At 41.2% G+C, this 27,841-nt stretch overlaps 1 protein-coding gene across 1 annotated transcript in view; it reads left to right on the top strand.

Moving 5' to 3' along the window:
* The first annotated feature begins 753 nt into the window (after window positions 1-753).
* Window positions 754-27,841, top strand: part of ERC2 (ELKS/RAB6-interacting/CAST family member 2) — a 932,688-nt gene continuing 905,600 nt past the window's right edge. Inside the window, exon 1 of the mRNA XM_053930289.1 lies at window positions 754-804. The gene's annotated coding sequence lies outside the window, so the exon portion shown is untranslated. The remainder of the gene's footprint in view (window positions 805-27,841) is intronic.

The raw sequence follows: 27,841 nt of genomic DNA on the forward strand, positions 1-27,841 counted from the left end.
GCACTTGATGAATGACAACGATGATGATGATTTTTTTTCTTGCTCCCTTCCTTCATCTTCCATTCTCTCCGTTCCTTGGGGGAACAAGAAAGTAAAAATCTTATGAAATCCCTTCACCCTCCTAATGTCAAGGTGCCAGGGTATGGAAACTTCAACCCCAACTCTATAGCTTAAATTGAAAGATAGTTGCATCCCCTCCACCGATTGCCATTCCTGCCCATCACCGAAGCCACCTGACTAGTCCAGGAGTGCGCGGCAGTTTTTGGAGTGGGGTGCCCGGGGAAGGGGCCTCAGGGACAGAAGACGGGGACCAGGTGCTTCGAGACGGTGGCCTCCGGGGGGAAGGTGCTTCGAAGCCCCCCACCGGCCGCACCACCCGAGGGCCGGGCACTCTCTGCTGCCCCCGGCGGAGGCGTCTGCCTCCCGGCCCGACCCCCCCACCCCAGCGGCTGCTCGGGAATGCTGGGAATGTGAGTCAGGGCCGAAGCGGGCGAGCGGGTGGTGAGGCTGGGCTGGGGGCCCGGCTGGGAGCTGCTCTGGCGGCGCCTCGCGAGCGCGCGTCTCGGGACTGCGGCGGGCGCCGCCCCCTCGGCCGTCAGCCCCGCCCGGCCCGCGCGGGGGGCCCGGCTCCCGGAGCAGCGCCCTCCCCGCTTCCCTCCCTCGCTCCCAGCCCGGCTCCTCCTCCTCCCGCTCTCGCTCGCTCGCGCTCGGGCGCCGGCTCCGGCTCCTCCCGGCCGCCGGGGCCGAGGCGACGTGAGGTTGTAAAAATCCATGTGGGACGGCCCCGGGGCGAGCATCCGAAAGGTGAGACGTCGGCGCCGGGGCTGGGGCCGCTGGGCGCCGGGCTCCCTCCCGGAGCCAGTGCCCCGGCGTCTCTCGTGCCGGCTGCCCCTCACTCGTAGGGAGCTGCAATGCGTTATCCGGGGGAGCCGAGGGGTGAACCCTCCGCCTCCACCGGGGCTTTCTGGGGGCGCGGGGGAAGGATGGGGCGGCCTAAAGGCGGATTTGCCTTAATGTAGAACCCCGGGGATTGGAACAAGTGCACCGCTTCCTCCGGCGCGCGGGCGCCGTTCGCTCGTCCCGCTGCCCGGGCCACCTCCCGCAGTCCCTCTCCTGCAGCCACCCTCACTGCCATCGCCTTTTTCCTCTCCAGCTCCCCCTCTTTCGCCTGGCTTTCCCCCTCTCGCTTCGAGGGGTGGGGTGTCCGCGGGGACAAGGGTCTCGGGAAACCTCGAGCAGGACAAAGTGGAGAAAGGTGGAGCCCCAGCTCAGGGGGGTGGGGTCCCAGGCTGCCTCGAGGGACTCTGAGGGGAGCGTGTTAAAAAAAAAATCCCTGTCAGGGAAAATAAAGCTGTATTAATTGGGGGAGGATAAGGGTGGTGGTGTAGGAAAAACGAATACGGTGTGAAATTAAACTGAACGACATTCCTACCCTTCCCCTCACCATCCCCGAGTTATACAAGAAAAGGGGTACTGAGAGGGTTGTGCCTATTTTTCTTTTTTTAAATTACTGTCCAAGCCTTTGAAAGATCATTTTAGGACAGTGAAGATTAAGAGAGGTGCGGGATAATGTAACAGCGCTCGTAAACTCTCTGATCGGCCCTGCCTTATTTGTTTTGTACTTGAGGGTCTCTGTTCTCCTTGCCAGAGAGGGAGGGTCCGCTCTGTACGAGCGGATCGATTTTAGGTAGCTACCTGCCTTTGCTAGATGAAAGGCAATTTACTCCCGGAGCAGTGAATTGTCAGTTCCCTGTGTGATTGACAGCCACATCTGCCACTTATGTGGGCAGAAGAGGGACCGGTGGAACCCCAAGAGCCAATCAATGCTCGGGAGAGGAGGGCAGCTCCCACTTGTCATGGTTAGTTTCCTGGTTGGCTTTTTAAAATCAGTGGTTTTACTTAACCATCGGTTTCCACCAGGTATGAGGCTCCAGCTGTGAGAGGCAGACAAGCGGGAAGAAAACTCTCCCAAAATGCACGTAGAAGCAAGTATGTTTGACTTGTGTTTGCCTCTTCCACCACCCTTTATTAGTTATAGTAGTTGGGGATGCTCAGGTCATTGATTTAAAAATGAAATGGATCTGTGTAAAGAATGAAATAGTGGGGAGAGAGGGTGTTGGGGGTTAGAATCATCCACCTATCTCTCTAGAATTGCGGGTTCCGTTATAAGAGACACCGTTTACTGTTGAGCTCTCTGGAAAAGGGTGTGGCACTCTGTCTCCTATGGTTACTCTTGTCCTTGTAAAGTCACATTGTTTCTCAGTATACAGTATTTGGCTCTTAGCTCTGTTGGATGAATTTATAAGATATTTTTGAAGCAGAGAGGCACGATTTTTTAGGATTACCACAAATAGAAGGGATTCTTTTAGTTTTTGACAGTGAAACTCAACTTCTGAAAGTGAGGCTGCCTTCTTCACCTCTAGTTTGGATATCAGTGTGGAGGTGGCAGTGGGGTCAAATCAGATCCTCTCTGGAGGGTAGAAGAGTTGCCTTTGAGGTGAGTTTGCTTCTAAGGTGAGCCATCTTGTGGGTCTGCTTCTGTGCTTTAATAAAAGCCTTTCACAGTTTGGAGGGATGGTATGTGGATAGTGCTAGAAACATGGCTTTCGCCAGAAGGACTTTCATGGGTGGATGGTCTGTGGGCGGAAGGACCAGATCCTTCTCAATTTTCTACTAGTGAAAAGCTTATTTTTCAACCTCCTTCTTCCTGAATTCAGTAGAAAAATTACTGGTTGATCCAGGATGCTGTCACCTCATAGAAGCTGTACCTGGATGTGAATACAAAACTGTGCATTCAGCGTTTCATGAACAGATTGTGAGCCAGAGTACACTGATTAGGACAGTCTTCATGTACAAGGCAGGTTTGTCAAGGTGGTATTATTACTATCACTATTATCAGTATTATTGTTACTGCATGTGCTAGCATTTTGCTGAGTGCTTTACATGCATTATCTTCTTAAAATTTGGCAGAGCCCCTATGAGGTAGGTACTATTATTATGCCCAAATTACAGATAGAAAAAACTAACAGAATTAAGTATCTTGCTACACAGCTTAGTGTGAGAGTGAGAACTTCAATGCAGGTTTCTCTGACCCAGAACCTATAATTTTGGCCATGGTCTCAAATTCAAATTTCAGTTTTGTTGTCTGCATGTGTCCAGTCTGAGGTGTGGCCTCTCCCAGCGTACATAAGACCTATTCTGTTTAGAATCCGTTGCGATGTTGGTGGTCTTTGTACTGTTCTGTTTGCCTTGCCACTTTGAAGGCTGTCGTTTCCACTAGTAGGCAAATTTGGTAACTTTGTGACTTCTATATTTCTAGTAGGTCAGCTTTGGCCCAGTGGAAATATGGCTCCCAAATTCATGATGAAGACTTACGAGAAGGTTGGATAAAACAAAATCCACACTCTTCCATTTTGCTTGATACTCAGATTTCCAATTGGAGTTTTTAATTGGTCTTGGTCGAATACATGCTTTTAACATCATTCAACTGGCTCTCTCTCCCTCCCTCTCTCTCTTTTCTTTTGCTAAGGGATTGGAATTTGATTTTCTTTCACTTACAAAAAACTTTTTAATTAGTGATTAAATATAACCATATTTAAAATGATTCAATTACAATACTATGACCAAGTTGTTTTATTACATTGGAAAAGTGATAATACTTAAGCCTTCTCTGTGTCTTCCTACTGATGAAATTCAGTGGTTATGGTTTGTTAAAACAGGAATCCTGAAAAATGTGTTTAGATGAACGATGTTGGAGTCCACAAATTCACCTCAACAGATAGTCTTTGATTTTGATGAGGATGACTTTGTACAATGTACATTTTGTTGTAGTTGTTTTACTAGGGCATACTTTTACCCTTTCATTAGCTAAGAAGTTAACACTTTGGCTGTCATAGGAAAGACCTGCTTTCCAGCCAACAGTTTAGTTTCAGCAATGTTTATATTATTTCTTGATACTTTATTTGATTTTTCTTAGTTTTGAGAGCTAGTAGAACAAATAGAAAGCAAAAAAGCACTGATATTAATAACAATGTTGGTTTCATAAATTTAAAACAGTTGATCCAAAGATAGAAATAATTGGGTATACCAAAGGCAGAGGTTCTTTAGCCTGTTCTTTTTCATGTGAAGAAAAAGAACAAAATGAGTATGTAAGAAGTGCTAAAATATATCAAATAGTAAAGGATATATTAGTCAACTTTTGGGGAATAATAAAACTCTCAGACTTACAGCAACAGGTAATGAGTATTGTCATACTCATGAGTGTTTAGGTTGAATGTGGTTTGGCTGATTGAGGCTGGACTCTGGGGTGGCTCTGCTGTAGACTGCAGGCTGGGTTTGGGTTGCTCCACGTGTGTTGTGGGGCCCAGGCTCAAGGGATAGCAGCTACTTGGGGCATGCTCTTCTCACGGCACATCACTGGATTCAAGAGCCAAGCCAAACTGCACAAATGTTATTTTCGCTAACAACTTTTTGGACTTAGCAGGTCACATGGGGAAGCCCATCATTCATGGGTAAAAGTAGACTCTGCCCATAGTATGGAAGGAATATTTGATGAACTATAATGTGGACTCCCACACTGTGCAAAAAGTAGGGTGTTATTAGAGAATTTTATATTTTTTTCTTCTCATTCTTGGGGAATGCAGTCTTTGTCCCCTCACTCCCAACCCTAGCTTTATACATATGAACCTAGTGTATAACTTTTGCATTTCAGGAATATACCATGTTTGATTCTGGAGGGCTGACTTTAAAAGCAGGTATAAGTATTTATATGAATTACTTAAATTACCAAGGTACTATTTATTAGAACCTACTGTATTTCAAGGGACTATGCTCAATGGGGTGATGAACATGGTTTTTATCTGATGTGGGTCCTGCTACCATAGGATCTCTTATGAGAAGTAGGTGTCAGGGAAGACTTCTCGGATGAAATGACATTTTCCTGGTGCTTGAAGCAGGGGTGGTGTTGTTGATGCAGATGGAACAGTGGATATAATAGACATGTAAGATAGGTGAATAATAACAACAACAATAATTATAATAATAGCAGTAATGATAGTTTAATTTTTATTGAACAGTTAACTATGTGTGAGGTTACTGTGCTTAACACTTTATATAAAATATCTAATTTAATATTGGGGTAGACATTGCTGGTTGACTACTCAACATTTATTCTGTCCTTTCTAACTAAAAGAACCCCAGTTTTGTTTAAGATGGGAATATGTCCATCTCACTTTTCTAGACTCCCTTATAGCCTAGAGTGGCCATAAGGCTCAGGTCCTGCAGTAATGTGAGTAGACATTGTTGAATGAGGGTTTCCGGAAAGCTTAGTAAGGAGGACACACTTGGCTGGTATACCCTCACAGCTTTTGGTCCCTTTCTGTTTCTTTCTGCTGGGAACATAGGTACAATGCCTGGAGGGGCATGTATTAAACATGGGAAAGCTGGACTCAAAGGATCTTGGTCTTGATTACATTGTTGAGCCATAGTACCACCCTACACTGCCTTCCCCTACACCAAGGATGTCAAACTCATTTTCACTGGGGGCCGCATCAGCCTCGAAGTTGCCTTCAAAGGGCTGAATATAATTTTAGTAGGACAGTATAAATGTGACTACTCCTTAACTAGGGGCAAGGAGCTTCGTGCTGCCGCCAGGTGGAAACAAGGTGGAGGGCTGGATTCAGCCGGCGAGCCTTGTGCTTGCCACTTATGCCCTATACCTATTGTATAAACCGGATGAATTCCTTACTTGTAAGCTAACAGTACAAGGAAACTTGTACTATTTGTTATTTGTAGTCAAACATAATTCTCAAGAGCCTCTCAAAGTAGATGTCCTCATACCTGTTTTACTGGTGAGACATCAAAACTCACATTAAGGAATTTTCACAAGATCTAGGATTCATTGCTATGTCATTTTGATGTTCAGGCCCATCACCCCGCCTTTGGCTGGGTAGGATAAGTACCACAGTGGAGATGTTGGAAAAGTAGGCTGGGGTAAGACTGAGGAGACAATTGGATTCCAAGTTGAAAAGTCTGACTTTTATTTCATGGGCTAGCAAGTATAAGATGATTTGAAAATGACTGAGACTGGAGGTTGGGAGACCATTGAGGCTTCTGTATGTGACACCCAGTGTTTTAGTGTGAATGAAGGTGGAGGAAACACTGGGTACAAAGGAGAGCTGGGGACATAAGAAAATGGAATTGGGTGAACACAAGTCATAGTTAGCTGTTAACCTGTAATCTGAGAACAAAATGATAGTCTTCTGAAGGTTAGTATTAACTTCTACTAATGGCTTCATGTTTGCTGGGAAGCAGGGGATGAGTAATGTAGAGAATTGCTAATGCGATGTGAATCATTATTTAGGGTAGTAGGGTAGGGACTTCTATTTATTGACCATACCATTTATTGAACCCTTGATGAACCCCTATGACATGATTTTGGTCTAGGTCTGGCTCCATTGTGCCAGTTCAAGGTAGCTGAGACGAAGGGTAAGGCCAGAGGGTGGTGCAGCGGTACAACAAATTCTGCGAGTGGACTTATTTCTACATCTGCTAAACATACTGGAGCTTTTTGGGGGGTGAGGTGGGGTCACTCTAACTTCCTGGGTTTCCCTTTTCTTCTCCTCTCTCTACTTTTTTAATCTGTAAAATAAAGGGATTGGCTTACATTAGTGGTTTTCAAATGTTTATCAGCTGTGGAAACTTTTTGAATTTTCTAAATGAAAGCTTATCGGGGCCCTCAGTATATTTATAGAGAAAGGCAGAGTTGCTCTGGAAATTCAGGTCCAGGGTTATGTTGTCTGAGGTGTGTTTATGTTGAGGCTACTGCTCTAAAATGACTGGACATGCCCTCCCAGGTCCAGAATTATGTGAACCTTAGAGCTGATGTTTTATTTGAGCATCATACAGCTTGTTGTGTCTTAGTATCAACTGTGGTAGAGATTGTTAGTGTTCCCCATAGCCACTCTTCCTCTCTTTCCAGTGACTTGTGTCCTTTGTTAGCTAAAACACAATTTTCAGAGTGAGACCATCCAGTGCTCTCTTCACTGTCGTGATGATCACAGAAGCACCTGATAAAAACGGAGCCTCCCTCTGCCTGGGCCCCTGAGTCATTAAATGAGCAAAGCTTTCAATCAACTGGTATTGGGCATATAATGTGACCGAGAAATAAACTTTTGCTGTTTTAAGCCATTGAAATTTTATGATTGTTTATGCAGCATATTTTTTAGCTTATCCTTACTGATAGATCATCTTTTAGCATATCTGCTAAATTGTATTTAACTTACTTTTTAATCTTCGGGATCAACCTGAAGCCAAGCCAACTTGTTCTTTGTGCTTAGGAAAGAAGTAGGCAGGCATCTGTGATAGCTGTCCATGCAGGTCTTCGTACTGGTAGAATCTGTGAATTGGAATACTTATGCTCGATAGTATTTGTTTTTATATTTAAAAAGTTTGAAGATATATTGTGTAGTGCATTTTGTCTTAAAAAAAAAGTCTTTAATGCCCTGTTGCCTTTTTATCTCCCATCCAAGTACTAACCAGGTTCAACCCTGCTTAGCTTCTGAGATCAGATGAGATCAGGTGCGTTCAGGGTGGTATGACCATAGATTCCTTTTTAGGTAATAGAACCTAGATGGCTTGGGGAAGAATAATGATCATCAGTCACCATAATAATGGCTACTATTGATCGAATACTTATTTATTGATTTGTGAAATATTTATTGAGCACCGACCATGTGATAGGCACTGGGGAAATAGAAGTGAATTATAGATAGTTCCTCACTTGTAGCTTACACTCTAGTTTGCAGTCATGAATAGGTTTGCTCTGTATTCTATGAAGGACACCATTTATTGGGCATTTACTATGTGGTATGTGCTTTATGCCCCTTATTTCATGCTGTCTATAAAGGTAGATGTATCATCCACATTTTATAGGTGAGGAAACTAAAGCTCAAAAAATTTGATAAACTCTATGAAGGCAAGAGCTTTTGCCTTTTGCTGAATCCCCAGTGTCTAGAAGAGTGTTTGACACATAATAGATGCTCAATAAATGTGTGTTGAATGAATGAAGAATGTGCTCAAAGTTCATGACATGGCAGAGCTATAATTTGAGTCCTGCTAAAATTTCTCTGGATGTAGTAGGAGCAGTGTGTGGACCTATGAATACAACAGAAGCAACAACTGAGCCCTGCCAGTGTCAATGACAAAGCCACCAAGAAGAGACAGGCTGTCTCTCCTTCACAACTGGGGCCTAGTCCTCTGTGATGTACTAGCCCAGGCCATGACCTTACTCACTTGCTGATATAATTGGTCACCCCTCTCTTGGGCCAGTTTAACTTCTGCCCTAGCTGATTTCCTTAGCACTTGGGTGGTCCTGTTTTCCAGGGATATACCTCAAGTTCTGCTTTTAACCTTCTGGGCATTCCTTCTCCACTGGCATCTTCCAGATTTTTTGCTTTGAAGTTCCAGGAAATCTCTAGTTGCTGGCATGCAGTGGCACTTAACAAAATTAAAAAGAAAAAAAGAAAAAGAGAGAAGGAAACAAATAAATAAAGGCAGCCAGCACTTTCAGGAAGGAACTAAGTGACTACATTTTTCCTGAAAGTCAAAAGTGAGATTGCTGCTCCAGCAGGTGAGGAGTATGGGCTGGGTCAGGAGGTATCTCTGCGGCATACCTGTAGGCGGAAGGTCAGTGGCAGTGTTCACAGATGCCTTATACCAGAAACTTTGCTTTGTCCTGGTTTGCTCTTCAGATTTTATATTTTGCTCACTTAATTCTCTTGTATGTGTGTGTGGTGGCGGGGTTGGGGAGGGAGGGTGTCTGGTAGTGTTTGTTCTTTTTTTTCTGCCTTACAGCTTTCCACCCCTAAAGTTAGTTGTCATTCTGTGATTTCAGGGTATGAATGAATTGCAGGGAGCAAAGTACATTCCCCGTAAGTGTATTAAAAGCAAACTATTAATTCAAGGCAACTTCCTAGTGACTTAGAAGACAGAACTTGAATGGGAATTGAGTAATGTGACTGTGTTTAGGAACACTCTCAGATCCTTATGCATACCGTGAGAGACTTTCCACTAGAACAGCATAGCTAATTATAGCAAGAAAAGGCAGGGATTTATATAAGAAATTGAACTTACTTGTGCACTGTAATTACTTGTTCTTAGGTAGTAGATTTCCCTAAAACAAGGTGGATATGTTTAGGGTGGGAAGTTTGTCCTCTGTGGGCCCAAGGTGACTGAAGGTGGGTTTGGGTCTGGGAGCTGCTCTGGGGGTGGAGACCTCTGCTCTGAAGGTAGAAGTTTGAGTGGTTTTGCAAGATGTGAAGTTGGGCTGGTACTATGATCCTTGTTATTTTCTCGGTGATACAATGTGGCTTTCTGGTGCTTCATTTAAGACCGATTAGCCATACTGCCTTTCTGCTGGCCAGCTCCAAGCTAATGTCATCCCCTGGAGGAGCAAGACTGTGGTTCAAACGGCAGGATCCTAGTGGAGCAGTGTTGCTGACTCTTTTTACATTGGGCTCCCAAGAGAGGGCTTTGGATGTGTTTTTTTTCCTTCTGGTAAAATTTCCTCCAACCTCTTCTTTGTTTCCCATTTTGGCCCATTAACCATCTTATTCCTGAAATGTCTCCATCGGGAGAGAAGTGGGAGGTAGCGTAGTGAATGGGATGATAGCTTGGCATTCTTAGGCGCTCGTTGAAAATAGGTCCTGTATGATGCTGGGTGGATACAAAGGCAACTGAGTTTCAGTGACTGTGGTTCATCAGGCTTGTGAACATGGAGCAGTTAGCCAGGATACAGAAGGGAAATTTCCTTTTTTGTTAAGTCTGAGAAAGTACTGTTTTCTCCTACACAGGCTTCAAATACATTGACAGGGGCTGCCTTGGATATAAAGATGTGAGCACTGACCTATGAGACAAGAGACCTAAATTCCATTTCTGGCTTTGCTACAAACTTTATCCTTATTTGAAGGACCTTTGTTTCTTGATATGTTTCAAAATCATCTGGCCCTTTTCCAGATATAAAATGCCTTTTTTTACAACAGTTTTTTTTTTTTTTTTCATGCAAAGGACTTACTGTGTCATTTTATTAGTTGTTTTATCCTGGAAAACAAGAATGGCTGGTGTGCTTTCATGATAGATTTTATTGCAAAGAGTTAAACCATTATATAATATATTTACCATATGTATGTGTGCTTGCTTTATGCCATCCCTCTGCTGGGCATAGGGAATACAACCATAAACAGAGCAGGCGATTCTGGGAGATTTGGGAATTGTAGCCAGCCAAACCAGAAGTCTACTGTAATGGGAGCTCTTATGGGGGAGCACCCAGGCTGTCATAGAGGACTTAGGAGATTAATGGATGAAGGATGAAAAAAGGCTTCTAGCAGAAGGTAACACTGAATATGAGGTGGAACACTAAGTGGAGTTAGTTGGGGTAAACTTGATTTTGATGGTACAAATAACAAAAGGAAGGGTCCTGGTTCAAAGGCGAGCAAGAGAATTGGAGATTCAGGGTTGGGGATGGGAAAGAAGACCTGTGGAGCTGGAGATTCATTTAGTTGGGGTGGGGGATGGTGAGAGAGGCCAGAGAGTGACAGGCATGAAGACCTTGTGATCCATTAAGGAGATGAGGTACAAGCTCAACCATCAAGGGGTTTCAATACGGGACTGACACAACCAGAGATGCTGAATTCTCTTTATTCTCCTTCCATTCCTCTTTCATGGCAGTAACTACCTGCGTTTGGTGTTTATAGGACCATGGGGGTTGAAATTGGGGTGAGGGAGTAGCAGGATGGCCGAGAAAACAATAGAAAGATTATGAATATGGCTTGGGAATCCTAGTTGTGCCCTTTCTGATTTCATTGATTAAACATAATTTATTCAGCCTTAATAAATTTAAAAGACCATTTTCCAGGTGAAGGTGCTCCTGATAAAAGATCTGGAGTGGGACTCCACACTGCCTATTGGTTTTGAGAATGTCTGAATGTCATCTGGGGCCAGGTTCTTTTCAGTGAGTTTTGAGCAGAACACAGCACAAAAAGTGTGGTTCTTGTTTAAAAAGTTTTGTAAATGATTGCAATTAATGGATGTAATTAAACTGACTGTTAGGCTAATAGAATTGGAAATACTTAGAGTAATTCATAGTGTATATAGCTTCTCAAAGTGGTGTAAGTTCATGAATGGAAATGGTTTAATTATTCCCTGAAATGTGCAAGATTGGGAGTTATGTGCTGGAACTATATTACATGCCCCATGCATACTAGCTGCCTCTGACTTGACTTTTTTTGTATGACTTACCCCACATTTTGGACATTAATTGGTACACTGCCTCTCATATATTAATCTTGACTTCTGTGCTTTAGCTTATGAATCAACATTTTGAAATACTGTATTATGGCTTTACCTGTTAACAAGTAGTATTATTTCTTTTTTAAAAATATATTTATTATATTTATTATGGTACAGAGAATAAGTAGCATAGATGATAGGTGGAAAATAGACAGGGGGAGGATAAAAATAGTGTAGGAAATGTAGAAGCCAAAGAACTTATAAGTATGACCCACGGACATGAACTATAGGGGGGGAATGTGGGAGGGAGAGGGTGAGCAGGATGAAGTAGTATTATTTCATTAACATCACCATATTTGGATGGAGAACCAAGATGGAGGCGTAGGTAGACACACTGCGCCTCCTCGCACAACCAGAACTGACAGAAAATCAAACGACCAGGAAGTCCGACACCAAGTAGATAAAAAAGAAACATTTATCCAGACCGGTAGGAGGGGCAGAGACGGGCACTGGGGCTGAGAGGACCCGCGTTGCCGTGATGGGACCCGGACCGAGACTGGCGGAGTGTGGGACGATCGGGGCAGGCAGTCTGACCACAAGCAGACCCTGAGGCCCCACATTCACGCACAGATAAACCGGGAGGAATGGCGGGGGAGCGAAGCAGACTGAGCAACCCAGGGCTCCAGCTCGGGGAAATAAAGCCTCAAACCTCTGATTGAAAGCGCCCGTGGGGGTTGGGGCAGCAGCAGGAGAGACTCCCAGCCTCACGGGAGAGGTCCTTGGAGAGACCCACAGGGGCCTAGAGCGGGCACAAGCCCACCCACTTGGGAGCCAGCACCAGAGAGGCCCAATTTGATTGTGGGTAGCGGAGGGGGTGACGAGGTCTGGTGGAGAGTGGAGCGGGCGCCATTGCTCCCTCTCAGCCCCTCCCCCACATACAGCATCACAGCACAGCCACCAGCATTACCCCGCCCCCGGGGAATACCTAAGGCTCCGCCCCTTTAAGTAACAGACTCGCCAAGACAAAAAAAAAAGGCCCAAATGACAGAACACTTCAAAGCTCCAGAAAAAATACAACTAAGCAAGGAAGAGATAGCCAACCTATCGGATGCACAGTTCAAAACACTGGTTATTAAGATGCTCACAGAATTGGTTGAATTTGTTTGAAAACTAGATGAAAAAATGAAGGCTATGCTAAGAGAAACAAAGGAAAATGTACAGGGAACCAACAGTGATGGGAAGGAAACTGGGACTCATATCAATGGTGTGGATCAGAAGGAAGAAAGAAACATCCAACTAGAAAAGAATGAAGAAACAAGAATTCAAAAAAATGAGGAGAAGCCTAGGAACCTCCAGGACATCTTTAAATGTTCCCACATCTGAATTATAGGGGTACCAGAAGAAGAGGAAGAGCAAAAAGTTGAAAACTTATTTGAACAAATAATGAAGGAGAACTTCCCTCATCTGGCAAAGGAAATAGACTTCCAGGAAATCCAGGAAGCTCAGAGAGTCCCAAAGAAGCTGGACCCAAGGAGGAACACACCAAGGCACATCATCATTACATTACCCAAGATTAAAGAGAAGGAGAGAATCTTAGAAGCAGCAAGAGAAGAGGAGATAGTTACCTACAAAGCACTTCCCATAAGACTGTCAGCTGATTGCTCCAAAGAGACCTTACAGGCAAGAAGGGGCTGGCAGGAAGTATTCCAAGTCATGAAAGGCAAGGACCTATATCCAAGATTACTGTATCCAGCAAAGCTATCATTTAGAATGGAAGGACAGATAGTGCGCTTCTCAGATAAGGTCAAGTTCAAGGAGTTCATCATCACCAAGCCATGATTATATGAACTGTTAAAGGGACTTATCTAAGAAAAAGAAGATAAAAAATATGAACAGTAAAAAGGACGGCAAACTCACAGTTATTAACAACCACACCTAAAACAAAAACAAAAGCAAACTAAGCAAACAACTAGAACAGGAACAGAACCACAGAAATGGAGATCACATGGAGGGTTATCAATAGGGGATTGGGAGGGGGAGAGAGGGGGGAAAGGTACAGAGAATAAATAGCATAAATGATAGGTGGAAAATAGACAGGGGGAGGGTAAGAATAGTGTAGGAAATGTAGAAGCCAAAGAACTTATAAGTATGACCCATGGACATGAACTATAGGGGGGGGGGAATGTTGGAGGGGGGGGTGGGCAGGATGGAGTGGAGTGAAGGGGGGAAATGGGACAACTGTAATAGCATAATCAATAAATATATTAAAAAAAACAAAAAAATCACCATATTTGTATATCAGAGTTTGTGCAGTCATCTGAATATTTCTTGAATCTTGTGATGATTTTATAAAAAGCAAGCAGAAAATGGAAGAATGCAGGCAGTGATATTGGGAGAAGCATGAGCCTCATCAATGTGATGTAACTGAGGCAAAGATGGAAACCATTGGGCATGCCCAGTGTGCAGGGTGTTTACCCTCAGTCAGATGCTTTGGACTCAAGTTGGCCAACCGTATGTAGTTGTGAGGGATAAGAACAAAGTTAAAGGCTAAGGATGTATGAAGTTGGGTAAAACCTTTGGGAATTATGATAAAGGGAAAAATTTAGGATTTTGTCATTCGTCTTTGCAACAGAGCTTTCCTTTTTAACATGTAGTCCAGTGAACTTTTGTTTGTTTAATTTTTTTAAAGAACACATCTTTAGAAAGGTCTTTTCTATAAAAGTATGGAATAGAAATTGGATTTCTCATCAGTCTTAGTTAGGAGAGGCCACCAAAGTCAGTAACCTATTCCTTTGGTTTGCTATTGGAAGAGGTGATTATTGTGTTAAAATTCTCCGTGTATTTTGGCAAACAAGTAAAGAAAAACCAAAGCAAACAAAATGATCCATCACAAAGGATACACCTGAATGGATTTTTATGATTCCATGGTTTCATTTGGTGCACTGTGGAACAGGAAAAGACTTAATGCATCTTAGTTTTCATCATAAGCCTTAGTGATGCTGAGATGGTGCATTCAGACCCAAAGAGAAAGAAGGATAAGAATTAAGGTTTGTGTACAGTTAACCCCACAGCCCTCTAATTCCCCAGGTCAGGAGGCTATGGTGGTGATCGGTCTGCCCTGGACGATCTAGTTGATATATGGGGGCTTATCTAACATCCTTTGTGGGCTCAGCTCACTTTTAAGGAAAGGATTGATTGAGTTGGATGCAAAATTCCAGTTCTTTTTGATGTTCCTTGTGGTTAAATGGTGAATGTGAAATCAGAGGAGATGTTAATCAGATAGAAGACTGTAAAAGATAGCTCTTGAATTTCATATCTCTTTCCAAAACTGAGAGACATGGTTCAGCTTCTATCAAAAAAGCAGGTAACTATTGGACCAGAAGTTCCAGAAACTCACATTTAGTGCCTACTTTGTGTCAGGCATTGTGCTAAGAACATCAAGAATTATCTCATTTAATCTTAACAATAACTCCAGGCATGATTCAGGTATTATTTCTCACGATGAGGAAATTAACATTTAGAGAAGTTAAGAAACTTGCCTATGTGTCTTACTTTAGCTTCCCCTGGAAGCAGACCCCCAGACAAGTATTTTAGTGCAAGTAATTACGTGGGACATACAGGGAATACCAGTAGGTGAACAAGGAATATGACACAGAGAGGAGGATGCAGCCAGTAGATGGGACATTACTCAGTTAGTTACTGCAGTCGAGACTAGAGTTTAATCTCGCAAGGATACTCTGGAGATAGTGGAAAATACCTGTTTTAGGATGTTCTCACATGAAGGATGAGGAAACAGCTCCTGTGAGTTTTTTTCTTTTATTTTTTAGAATTTATTTTTATTATGTTTATTTTTTATCATGATAAAATACACATAATATAACATTGACCAGTTTAACTGTTTTAAGTGTACAGTTCTGTGGTATTAAGTCCATTCGCAATGCTGTGCAACCATTACCACTATTCATGTCCAGAATTTTTCATCACCCAAAACTGAAACTCTACCTATTAAACAATGGCCCACCCCAATTCCTCCTGCCCCCAGTCCTTGGCAACCACTATTTTACTTTCCGTCTTAATGAATTTTCTATTCTAGGTACCTCACATAAGTAGATTCATGCAGTATCTGCCCTTTTATGTCTGGCTTAATTCACTTAGCACAGTATTTTCAAGGTTCATGCATGATGTAAGCATGAATTAGGATTTCATTTCTTTTTAAGAATGAATAATATTCTGTTGTATTTATGTGCCATGTTTTGTTTATCCAATGGTAAACAAAACATGGTATATAAATGTGACAATATTAAACATGTTGCAATTAATCTGTTTGGTTAAACATGTTACTACATCTGTTTGGATATGGCATGTAACTTCAGCTTATGTTGCATTTGACAAAACAAGTCACATTTTGTTTATCTCTCGATGGACATTTAGTTTGTTTCTACCTTTTGACTGTTGTGAACAATGCTTCTATGAACATTGCTGTGTAAATATCTCTGTGAGTTGTTTTTGTGGGTTGTTAATTCCCTGGCACTTCCACCTTGCCTCCTGCAAGTGCAGAGTAGTTTTCCAAGGTACAAAGTAAGTCCTCAGCAGAGAAGCTGATATTGGCAGTGCAGAATCCTTTGGGGAACTCTAAAATGTTCAAGTCAGAGCAGGACACTTCACAGCATCTGCTCACAAGGTCCTTACCCAAATAAGTGAGAAACTGGTATTTGAATCTTGGACTCTTGACTCAAAGTCCATGGTTTTAACAGATCCACACTGAACTGCTGTTAATTGCAAGTGTAATAGTAGTGAGATACAAACATGAATGAGACATGGTTATTGCCTTTACAGACCTACCAGGGTTGGATCATCTGTTTTGCAGAAAGCTCAAGGGAAGGCACTGGCATCACTTGGTGCAATATAGAACTCATGGGGTCATTATAAGGTGGAATCACAAGTGTATGGGCCCCCTTTTCTCTCAACATCCTGTGGTGAGGCAGGCTTGGGCCAAGCACACCTGGACTCTTCGTGTGGCTGTGCTCCAGGAGGTCCTCACTGTGCTGATCATTGGAGTCACGAGTTCCAGCCCACACCCATTGTTGCACAACTATCTTAGCAGGGTTAATCCTCCTTGGAGCCTTTCTGATGATGAGGCTCAAAGCCTTATTGTCTAAGCATCAGGAATAGCTATTTGTTAGGAAAGAAATCAGGGCCCAGGAATGATAAAGAAAAGGTACATTTGGAGGCAGTTAACAGTTGGTTATGTGTGTCTGTGTCTGAAAAGATATCATTTATAAGTGATTTGCATTTATCAAGAGGCCTAACATGGGATATTTTGTGTCCAAAAGGATGACATTACCTAGATTGCTATTGTGGCAAAACAGGAAAGGAATGAGATAAATCAGTGAGAAAATGCTGCCCTACCTATATTTTTACCTAAATATTTAATATTTTGTTTTAGTTCTGCATCTTTGCAAGCTGGGTGTATTAGTTAGATACTGCTAGGTTATGCTGAGAGAAGCTCCAGTCTCAGTGGCTTCCTGTCTCATGAGTTATGTATGGTTCTGCTCTACTTTGTCTTTACTCTGGGACTCAGGCTGGGGAAGTAGTTCCTTTCTTGGATGGGCTTTTCTCATCGTAGAGAAGGAAAAAAGCAATGGTTTACTCATAAGATGGCTGTTACTGCCCCTGTTTGGGTATGGCATGTCACTTCAGCTTATGTTGCATTTCACAAAACAAGTCACATGGCCCAGCCGGATATCAGTGGGTCAGGCAGGATTCTCCTCCTATGGGAGCGAGACTGTAGGGCAGGAGCCAAGTGGAGAGGACAGTGAATATTTTGAACAAATGATGCAATTTATTGCACTGGCTAAAATTTTACTCTCATGGGCAAGTTGCTTAGCAAAGTTTTTAAACCAGCTAAACTTTTTAGATTCATTGCAACATGTTTAATACTGTTTTCCCTCTTTTGCTCATAAGGAAGAAACATTGTACTTAAGGGCCTGTGTGTCTTCCTGGGATCCATGTAAAATCAACCACATAGCTAGTATTATTTTTTAAATAATTCAATCAATTATACTGCCTTTCAAGAATGGATCATTGAAATTGAAGGGAATGTTAGGGCTCAGAATTGAATGGCTTTCAGAGTCATGTGAAATTAGTAGAGAACAAAGAGCTAATTATTAACAACTGGATGAACATGCCTTAAGAAAACAACACAGGTGTTTGTAGTTAATATTGATGATGATGAGGGTTGTTGTACTGAGTATTACTAAGCCTCAGGCTGTGATAACAATGAAGCTCTCTCTGACTTACTCCTGACTCATCTTATTTTTGTGCAGTATCTGCTGTTACTCCTGAGGCCATTGTTACTTACTGAGGTACTAATACTTAGAAGGCTTGGAGAGGTTTGTTAACTTTCTCAAGGTTAAATAGTAAGTAAATGAGAGATTTAGGACTAAAACCCAGTGTATGTTTAATCACTTAATCAAGGTTTCTCAAAATTGGATGAGATCCCTTTTAAAGAAAATAATTTCTCATAGAACCCCAGGGTTGACTGAAATTAATGTTATTGTGATTATACTTTTAATTATATAAACATAAAGCTGGTGAAGTTTCTCTTTTTAGCTCCTACACCTTTATAAATCCTAACTCAATTTGGAAATTAAGTACACTTAATATTACTAATTCAAATTAACAACACTAATTTAGCCACATTAACTAAATTGCTGCCTGTAACTGGAATACCATGCTGACTATTCTGGGCGGGTTCTTTGGCAGTCAACTGGTCTACCCTGCTGTGTGCTGGGTGATGATTCAATTTTTCCATCATATTCATGATATTCAGCTTCTGTGAAACTTTTATTAATGCTGAGGAACTTAATATTCTTATTTTTCAACTGGTGAGAACACATCATTTAGATTCCCAAGTTCATCTTTTTTTCCTTTCTCATTGACCCGTGGTGATTCTTTAGGGTATGGTTTATTGCTCAAACTCTATGAGAATGGCTGCTGTGATAATCAAGAATATCCTTACAGCCCTGCCTGGGTGACTCAGTTGGTTGGATCATCGTCCCATACACCAAAAGGCTGGAGGTTGGGTCCCCCATGGGGATGAGTGCAGGATGCAACCAATCAATGTTTTTCTCTTATATCAATGTTTTTCTTTCTCTCTCCTTCCTCTCTCTAAAATCAATGAGCATATCCTCAGGTGAGGATCAAAAAAAAAAAGAAAGAATATCCTTGCATTATTTGTTTTTAGATTATTGAAATAAAAACAACCTTAAGTTCTTATGATGTCGGTAAATTCTTTAATACACACGACTATGGATCTGCCCTGTCTTCTTCAGTTCTCACTCACATTAACAACTGGGTTTTCTCTCTCTAGTACTCCTCTTTCTTTCATAGGGCCCTATACTCCCAGAGAGACTCTCATCTATTTCTAGTGTTCACATACCTGGCAGCCTTCATAGTAACTAGAGTTGCTCATGGAAACCTGAACAAGAGGGCTGTGGCTCCCTTTTGAAATGGAGAGATTTGGGTCTCTGGAAGGTCAGAAGCCATGTCACTGATTTATTCTCTAGAAGTATTTGTTGAATAGATTTGAATCATGTACCACAATTTCTCTTCTAATATATTTTTGTCTTAGATAAGCTTACCCCTATCTGTACACTGACTAAAAGATTTAACTCAGTTACTTGATGACTTAATGCAGTTATTGACTCTCACTCACTGTAATTTCAGTTTTTAGAGGGTTTCTGAGTCCTATTCGGCACCCTGAACTTGGCCCTTGCTAAAGTCTCATGTGATTCCTCCATAGTGATCAGTTATTTTTAAGATACCCCAGTGTGAGGATATAACATTTATTCTTTATCTTCTTTCCAGAATACATAGATAAATGCTTGTCTCTAAAATTTGCACATTTAAACCATTTCCCATTCCTTGCTATTGATTGTGGCCTTTTTCCTTTTGGAATAGCATATAATCCTTGCTAAAATTCTTCCTTGTCCATCTGATTATGCACATATTCTTTTCTAGTAAAAGGCTATTTAGACGTAATCCTTACATGTTGATTTTAAATGTAGAAAAATTTTGTGTAATTGCATTTTTAAGGCTAAGAGGTTGTTATTCTCCTACCTTTCTATCATTTTCTCTGAAACATCTGTTAGTTGACAGATTGAGAATATTTTAGTGTAAGACCCAGTAATTTCTGAAATTTTTTTGTAAATATATTATAATTAAAGTTTTGCCAGCTGACATTTTACATTTGCAGATTAAAGGAAATGTACAGGTATTTTGAAAATGAATCTAAAAACCTTATTTATTTATTCAGTATAACTCACTTAATTTGTTATATTTATGAAACTAGGGGACAGTGAGTAATATTGTTATAGTAGCATTTTATATTAATCATAATTTTGTATAATTTGATTTAGCATCTCCAATTATGTTTTGTTTTTACTATTTATTGTTTGGGGTTTTGCTATATGTATTTTTAACTTGTATTATCTGTGTACTAGGTAGTAGTCTGTTCCTTTAACACACATTTTTAGGTGTTTTAGGATTTAAATTTTATCCTGTATAATACATTGTTAGAGTTTGAAATTAAAACAATGGAAGTAGGAAATGGAAAGTGCAGTTAACCAGTCCTTGGGCATACAGAGTCCTTACCTTGTAGCATGGAATGTAGTCAGCCTCTTCACTCAAGCTCCTTACTATAAAACATAGCCAAGGCAGCTGGACATGTAATCATTGTAAATCTGCACATGGAAAACAGTGATTATAAGACGGTTTGGAGGCACTGAAGGAGAGAGTAGTACTGTGTGGGTGAATGTGTCTGAGTTGCAGACAACTTCTTGGAGAATGATGTGAAAGCATTTTTTAAAATCTCTGCTATGTCAAGCTGGACTCCTCCCCTACCTCCTGATTTATATCATTGTGACATTTAAAGAAGAAATGGCTTATTATTGAGACTTTCAATATCGATAGATGCGTAATATTGTAACCCACAGATGATGAGAAAAATGTCCATTTTTCTTTCCAGTTTTAAAAAATAGTTGATGTCTTGAGCGCTTTTGAATAGTAGGCTGAGTTTGACTACTATTGGTGAGTTGGTGAGCTTAGAGAATTCTGAGACAGTTTTGAGGTTTGAAACAACTGTGCTCTGTTCTAGCAGTGTTGGGATTACCAGAGTTAGCTTTGGTTGGACATTAGCTGTATGCTGGGCTTTGTGCTAATTACTTTTCTTCTATCATTTTATATAATCTTTCAGAAATCACTGTGAAAAGTATTGTTATTATCCCCATTTCATAGATGAGAAAAGTGAGGATGGGTGAAATGAAGTAATTTGCTCAAGGCTATGTGTCAAGAAATTAGAGTATGACTCCAGCCAGATGTGATTTTGAGGTCCCCTCTTTCCTTTTATAAAACTACTATGTCTCACCTCTCTGGCTACAATTACAAAATGGTTGCATTACTGCCATGTAAGTGATTTCAATGATATGATGAAAGCGTCATAATATTAAATACGTTTTTTCCAGTATTCAGGAACTCCTGTGTACCTCCTGTGTACCCTTAGATCTGGGCAGGAAGAATCCTGCCCAGGACCTCAGACTTGTGAGAGCTGAGTCTAGAGGGCCTCCTTTGATTGCATGGAGCCAAATGGAGGCGCCCATCTGGAACCTGTGCCTGGAACCAGGGCCCTCTCAGGGTACCCACAGGCCTGGGACCTCCCTGCCAAAATGACCATGAGTTGTCTTCCAGGGCCTGCTTGGGTTTCTTTACCAGGTCTGTTCTCCTGAGGACAAACCATGGTACCAGTGTGTACATCTTTAATCTTCAAATTGCTGAAGGGTACCTATTTGTGAAAGTATAGACAAGATGCCAACAAACGACTGTGGGCTGAATCCAGCTAATGCCTATTTTTTTAAATAAAGTTTTATTGTAACACAGTCACACTCATTTGGTTACAAATTGTGGCTGCTTTTGTGTTGAAATGGCAGTTGCATCATTGTGACAGAGAATGCATAGCCCATGAAGCCTAAAATATTTACTATCTGGCCTTTTATAGAAGAAGTTTGCTGGCCCCTGGAATAAATGGAGCTACTTAGTGTGCAGGTTGCAGAGTCCACCTGTTGAGCCAGGGGTGGGGAGAGAGGGTTGTTGGCTGGGACAGGCCTGCCTCTTGCTACCGTATTTTGGCCAGATCTCTGAAGAGTCCAAGAATTCTGAGTTCAAAATTCAAACCTCAACATCCACATCTTTATATTTTTCAAGGTAGAAGGATAGAATGTATTTTATTTACCAGTTTGTTGGCTTGATTTATAACTTTAATAATGTATATACATATGGTATTGGGGTCTCCATTTGTATACTTGCCTGGGTCCCACGAATGTTAGAATGAATGTTAAACCCTGGGGTGCAGTGTAGGAGTTAAAGTAGGCAGGAAGGGAGACTCCAACAAATAATTACACAAATTAATATATAATTATGAGGTGTGAAGGGCTTTTTGGGTCATATATTGATTCAGAAGCCTTGCTTCCAGTTTCATTTGTCCAAATTAAACCAAAAATGCTGAAGCCTGCCTTTCTTCATAGCTGGAAGTCCAGGTCTTTTCACTAGGGCTTCCTCCCACCTCTCTCTACCTCTCCCTGTCTCCTCCCTTGACTGTCTTCCCTGAGATTACACTGCTCTTAAGTTAGGGGGATACAAGAGATGAGTTCAGTCCAACCAGTCTGCCGCGTGATTGCATCTTTCTGCCACAAGGTGTCATTGTTGAGGCCGGTCTTCCTCAGGCTGAAAGGTGCAGGTGCCCTTCGTAGTCACCACTGTATGGTTCTGTAAGGGAAGGCCAACCCAGTCTCAGTGGCCAGGCTCAACCACAGGTGTGCCATGTGTGGAGTAGCAGGTACCATCAGTGCCCCATTCACATCTCTATATCGGAACATGAGGACTTTCTCTTGGCCTCCATGCAGCACAGGCTGGGGGTGCCAGGGCAGCAACCCCCTGCCAGTGATGAATGGAGGTGTAACTGTGAGGCAGGCTTTACACTATCTCCCAGAGCTCCTTCTGCAGGATTGAGCCAAATTGCACACAGCAGAAACCTTCTTAAAATACACCCTACATAGACTTCCTTTACTTCCTGGTCTTGGTGCCAAATTCTCCCCTTTTTCCTTGGGATTATCTTTTAAATGAACCACCTGCACCCAGGTCCTTATCTCAGCAACTGCTTGTGGGGTACCCTACCAGGACACATGGACCTCCCTATGAGTTACAGTCTTGTGCACAATATTGTGCCCCATTGCACAGGTTCCACACAGCATGGTTGGTGGTGGTGGTGGTGGGGCTCCAGCCACTTCCTGCCTTGCCCACATGCTTTGTGCTTACAAGCTTCTCCATGGTTACTGGGTCACTTGTATCGAGTCCCAATCACTGACCTGACTTCCTCTTATTTTGAAGTAATTACTTTATTTCTGGGAACTTTAGTCTTATTAGCAACCATGTTGATCTCCTCCCATAGAACTTTCTAAATCCTGACCGTCATGACTGGGGCATCAGTGACTTCCCTTCCCGAAGGCTCTAGAGGCTCTAGGCTCTAGGTCCTTTGTGCGTATCAGTTCCTCTCCTTCATGGTTTCCCATTTTGCAAACCAAGGATCTGAGGAGGGGCATCTTTGATTGGTTATAGTAGATTTTCTTACACCTTCATCAGAGGACCCAGGCTACCTAATCACTGCTACATTGCCTAAATAAGAGAGCCACTCAGGAGACCCTTGGAGGGCAGATACACTCAGATTCTCTTATTAAAAAAATACCATGTCATTCATGTTATGAAATCAGGCATTATGCTTTGAAAGAACATAGCTGAGAGAGCTGACCTGGGATGGGAGAGACCTTGTAATGTAGAGGGTATATTGTTGGATGCTGTGATCTAAATGATGACTAGGAATCAGCCCTGCAAAGACAAAAGCATGTGTGAAGGCTCTGAGACAGGAAGTGACTGGATGCGTTTGAGCATCAGAAAGAAGACCTGGGCAGAGTTAGTGAAGGAAAGAGTGGCAAGAGAGGAGACTGGAACTATTGGCCAGATCGTGTGGGGCCTATGGCCCTGGAAAGGATTTTGGTCTTTCTTCAAAGAGCACTGATAAGTATTGAATGGTTTTAAATGGGTAAGGGGAGGTATTTTGTGGTCAAGATTGTTACCTTGAAGTAGTTTAGCTGATGTGTGAGGAATGGTGTGGGGGAGGATTAGAAAAGAGGAGATGCTTTAGGAGGGTTTGGGATAGTTTAAGGATGTCACGTTGGTGCAATCAGGTGGCCATAGTAGAAGCAGAAACAAGGGAACAGGTTGAGGGAGATTTGGAGGTAGAATTGGTAGGATTTGGTAATGAACTTGAAGTGGGTGGTGAGGAAAATGAATTCTTATTTAAGGTCTTTAGTATGGGTAGAAGTAGTAAACGCCAAAATTTAAACACCTACCGGGCAAGCATGAAAAAAGTGAATGGACTGAATGCAAGGTAACAGGAGAGGAGGGGACTGTGGCACATTGGGGGGCGCATTCTCTCTCTTGAAGGGGCAGATGCTGATTGGCTCTCAGCAGGCCATACATCGTCAGATTTTCAGGTTTTTCAGGAGAAGCCAGATTGGAATTTTAATGTGAAATGTCTGCATCTTTCTATGTTGGCAACTGGATCAAAATTCTAAAGAACACTGGGCTAGCCATACATAGCACATCTGCTGGCAGCATCTGGCTTCTGGTCAGTCTTTCTTGCTTGAGATCTGTTCAAAATCATGTCTTCCTCTAGCAAGGTTTTAGAATTAATTATGGTCTTTGACACAAAATTTTAAAAAAGTTAGGGAGACCAATAAGGAAAAAAAAATGACAAAAAAAGAGGATATTTTAAGTTGGGCTAAATCTTGGGAGATACTGATGATCTCAGCTCATATGGCCTGTCAGCAGGGCTCAGGTGATAGGCTGAGGCTGAGATATGTGGGAATAAACTTAACCTAATTTAGAACAGATAGCAGGAAATGCTTTTGTCTTAAAATAGAGCATTCCAGACCATGCTAGTCTGAGATGCTTGAGGTAACAGGAATCAAGGCTCTCTCCACATTTTTTCCCCCTGAGCTTACAGTTCAAGTGTCCTTAAACCTTTTAAGAGAGTAGATGAGTGTATATTTTATTTATGAATCCATATTCAATTAGAGAAAGTATTCTTATAGGTTCATAAAACCATCTTTGATTTTATTTTGCATTTGACCCTCAAATGGAACTTATTCTTGGACTTCTAATTTTATTCATGAGGTACTTTTAAAGTGAAAGGTGTTATGCAATTAATTTCTTTGGTGTCATACTCAGCAACACATTTCTGTTTCTGTGCACAACGTGGTCTAATTAGTAATTTGTCCTTCTTAGGATTTTACATCACAAATATATAAGAAAACAGGTGTTCTTGAGAGTTTATAAGAAACCCCAATGGTTGAGCTTATCTTGGCTTCATAATAATATTTAAAACAATAAGATCTTAACTTCTACCTTATTTCCTATAGTGCATTTACAGGTGTGTGAAAAAGCTCAGAAAATGTTTTCTTGAAGTAGTAATGGGAAATAGAAGACATTATTGTATTATTGATTGCTGAATAAAGTTACCTTTTTGCTTTTTCTCAGGGATTCATTTTACAGAACTAAAAAAATATTAGAATAGACGAGAATTAGGAGACGCTAACCAAAAAAAAGCCTGAGTGTCAAAACAAGTATCTAAAATATATCAGGCGACTAAACTCAGCTGGGGCAGGGAGGTGGGCACTGTGCGTGGCTCAGAACAAGTAGGACTCAGGAGATTTAGGACAGGACAGCCATGGGGACTCGCCTTTGGCTTACCTTGTCAACTGGCCTTTACCTCATCTGTGAAATCAACATCACTCTATGTGCTTTAAGGGTAAAATTTAAGATATATAATGTGTTTAAAGGGTAAAAATAAAAAAACCCAGTAGACCATCTCTGCTCTTAGTAAATTTGGTAGAAGAGAATACTTTTAATAAAGTGTTGGGCCTAGATTGCTAATTATAATTTACTGATAAGAAGAAGATATATAGTGGGAAAGAAATTGTTGCTATCATTTAATGTTCTCTTAGGTTCTTATTTGATAAGATACATTCTGTGGAATTATACCTAACACCTCTTGTCTGGTTGGAGTGAGCAACAGAACCTGTTTCCTCATTTCTTAGACACACACACACCGATGACTGACCTGTGTTCTTTTTGACATTCTGGCTTCTTTATGGAGAGTTTAAAAAATAAATACAGAATTGCGTGTATTTTTTGTTTTGAGTCCCTCATAGAGGTACCTACTTCTCTCTTAGAGCTCAATTCTGATTCTTTTGGGTCAATTTTATGTCTCTGCCCTTAAAGCAGTGGCTAGTTCCTGCAACCACTTTTCCCTCTGTCCCTGTTAGATCTAAGATTAAGAAAATTCTGAGAATCTCTATTCTCATGGGTACACTTTCCATAGACAGAAGCTGTATCTGTCTCAATTACTGTTTTATCTCTAGCATTCAACACTGGGAATTAGGCTGATACTTAAAAAATTTTTTTTATTAAATAAATTAGTCTGAATGTCTAGTGAAATGTTTTCAGGTATTCTGAAGGGAAAAGCATTCTTTTGTGAAATAAATTTAGAAAAACCTACATTGTATACTCAATTTTGGAATAGTTGTTATACACATTAGTGTCTTAAAGTCTCTGAGACATCTTGGAATAAAATCAAAACCCTGTTAGCCTCATTTATCTGAACATTGTCCAAACTATCGGGGAAGCACTGGCCTAAAGCAGAGCTGGTGTAGTACAGGATTGGTATTACTTGTTAATATGTATTTACTGAATGTGCAGAGCTGTGATCCTGAGTTGGGTAATTCAGGGATTTTTAGTAGCTTCAAAAGAAGACGTTGGCTTCCAGGATATGTTGAGAGCAAAGAGTAAAGTCAGTGGAGGAAAAATAGCCAATGGTAGGGGTGTGAGTGTAAATTATTTCAACATTTCTGGAGGGAATTTTGATAGTGGGAATCAAGAATCTTTAAGTTTCCTTGTTGTAATTTTACTTCTAGAGCTTTATCTTGGTGAAGTAATAAGAGATGTATACAGAGTTTTATAAATCAGAATATTAAGTGTGATATTTCCATTAAAAATAAACTAAGTGTCCCATAGGTGATTGGTCAGTAAATAATTAGAAAACCATTCAATGAAACATTAAGTGACTATTTCAGGTTTTTTTTTGCTGTGTAACAGCAACAACCAAAAAATCCCTAACTCAGGAGACTTTAAACAGTAATTTACTATTTCCCATCACTGTGGGTTGATTAGGCAGTCCTCCTGTCACACAGAGTTGGCAGTCACTCGGGCAGCTGGTTTTACAGGGCAGTGAGGCTGAGCTGGAAGCTGCTAGTTGGCTTGTCTCAACAGTCTGTGTCTTGGTCCTTGCTGTTAACTGGGATACTTTGGTTCTCCTTCTCATGATCTCTTGTTCTTTGTGGCATCTCACCTTCTAGAACCTTTCTGTGTGGCTTCTCTTTCCAGTAGAATAGCTTGGGCCTTACATCTCTGTGTTTTAAGAGAACAAAAGCAGAAGCTGAAGCCTGGAGTTGGAACATTGTCACTTTTGCAGCATCTTTCAGTCAAAGCAGTCACAACCTCTGCCCTGGTTCAAGTAGAGGTAAATAGAATCCATTTCTTGATGGAAGGAGAGACAAAATGTGTACAGGAAGGGAAAGAATTTTGATGTCCATCTTTGGAGACTCATGATGGCCATTAAAATCATGTTATATATAACTATTCTATGACATTAATGTTAAGTAGAAAAGGGAGATGATGTTAAGAATGAAACCATTGAGAAAAAAGGAGAGTAAATGACATATAGAATGTAATACTAATATAACATAGTTTAAATGTATATGTGTAAATACATTTATATACATCTCTGCACATTATGCACACATACACACACACTTAGAAGGAACTTGAAGCCACAACATCAACTTGTTCACAGGGGTTATGAGTGACAAGATTGAGAGTGTTTTAATTTTCTTCTATATACATATCTGTATTTAAATTTTTTTTAGCCCTGGCTGGTGTGGCTCAGTTGGTTGGATGTTGTCCCATAAACTGAAAGGTCACTGTTTGATTCCTGGTCAGGGCACATGCCAGTTGTGGGTTCAGTTTCCTGTCAGGTGCGTGCAAGAGGCAACTGATCAATGTTTTTCTTTCACATTGATGTTGCTCTCCCTTTCTGCCTCCCTTCGCCTCTTTCTAAAACAAACAAACACTTTTCTCTTAAAACATTTTTCCTGCAATCATCTCTTAGTTGTTTTAACAATTAAAAATTAAAAAACTGATCTTTTTTTTAGGCCAATTAAAAAATGTTGACAAATTTCAAAGATTAGAAGATATGTGTTCTATAATCCCAATGCTATAAAATCAAAACTACGAAGTTTTAGTTAAAAACTTTTATTGAACTTGACATTTAAATATATCCTTCTGAATAATTCCTGGGATGTAAAAAAAAATTCAAAAGAAAGGT

Source organism: Desmodus rotundus, chromosome 8 (genome assembly GCF_022682495.2).
Source record: "Desmodus rotundus isolate HL8 chromosome 8, HLdesRot8A.1, whole genome shotgun sequence".
Classification (NCBI taxonomy): Eukaryota; Metazoa; Chordata; class Mammalia; order Chiroptera; family Phyllostomidae; genus Desmodus; species Desmodus rotundus.